Here is a 1,342-nt window from a genome sequence, read left to right as displayed (position 1 = left end):
ACAGAGCTGGTCATCGTAATACTTCGCTAACCACCTCCGGAACCGAGGTATGGATCGATCCTTCGCCTGAAGATCTGTCACCATATTATTAGCCCTCCAATAGAAAGGGCCACCACGTGAGGTTTGCGGGGGGCCCCCCACATACCCAGCGGAGGCTCTGGGCAGCAATATTCTCGGGTGACCCTCTCGATTTTGCTCGGCCAGAGTGCTCTCCTCTGTTTGGTGAATTCATGACAGACTAAAAAAAATTCAAAACTCTTTGAATGACACATGCTGGGTGCTTTCGTTGTCCCAAAATGTGCGCAGAACAGGCGACTTGTCTGTAAGAATGATTCTGCTTTTCGTATTTAGTTTCTCTCATTATCCTTATTAATCTAGCTGTGTGTCCTTCACAACGAACCACGCGATTTACATTTATTAACACCTGTTTTTTTCAATCCTGTTTTTGTAAAGATCAGTCCTATCAACACCACCCAGTTATTGAACTAATGTGTGTCCCTGGTGGTCTAGTGGTTAGGATTCGGCGCTCTCACCGCCGTGGCCCGGGTTCGATTCCCGGTCAGGGAACTTTTTTTTCCTTTACCCAGAATCGGTGATGCTTGGTTGGTGCGTCTGTTGTCCATCAGTCTATGATCGAGGAGAAGGAGCTACTCAATTTCAATTGAATGCCATATTTTGAACACTGTAGATCACGAATCGGAACATGCATCAGAACACAAAGCTACAGTTCGCAGTATTTTGACTGAATTTGGCAAATTGTACAGAATCTCGGACTGAGCACTTGCGCACCGAGTAAAACAATTTTTTTAATCTCTCTGCGTGCCTGGCAATCAAGCAAAATTGAAAATCATTCCAAATGCAAAACTTAATGCTTTTGGGATGTCATTAAGGACATTAACAACAGGAACAAGAAACTAAATGAACGTGTTGAATAAGTTGTTGTAAAATACTGCATCCGGGGCCTTCGCTCAAACTTGACTGATCTCTCCATGCAAACCAGACTTGATCTGCTTAACAGAAACTTTCCTCCTTCATGATGTCTCTGATTCCTTAGTATCTCTCCCGGGTTACTCCCTCCTCCGGTATGATAGACCTGAGCCTCGTCCTGGAGGTGGGGTTGCTATCTTTATCAAAAACTCTCTTCCTCACTCGCCCTGCACTGCACTCTCTCCACCTCACCCCCAGGAATACCTTTGGCTACCGCTTCCCCTTCGCTCCCACCTTTTGTTCATATGTGTGTTGTACCGTCCACCAAACAGTGATGACTCCATCTACATCTCGCTGTCTGATAATATGGACCAACTTCTATCGACTCATCCCAACTCTCTCTTCCTCATATGTG

General features: G+C 45.5%; 1 non-coding gene across 1 annotated transcript; it reads left to right on the top strand.

Annotated features, from left to right (window-relative positions):
• The first annotated feature begins 495 nt into the window (after positions 1-495).
• TRNAE-CUC (transfer RNA glutamic acid (anticodon CUC)) lies at positions 496-567 on the top strand. The gene has a single exon. It is a non-coding gene; the product is annotated as a tRNA-Glu (tRNA).
• Positions 568-1,342: the final 775 nt, after the last annotated feature.

The sequence above is a fragment of the Myxine glutinosa genome, chromosome 1 (assembly GCF_964187855.1).
Source record: "Myxine glutinosa chromosome 1, kmMyxGlut1.1, whole genome shotgun sequence".
Lineage (NCBI taxonomy): Eukaryota > Metazoa > Chordata > Myxini > Myxiniformes > Myxinidae > Myxine > Myxine glutinosa.
The sequence above is the reverse complement of the archived record's forward strand: the minus strand, read 5'-3'. Positions and strand labels throughout refer to the sequence as shown.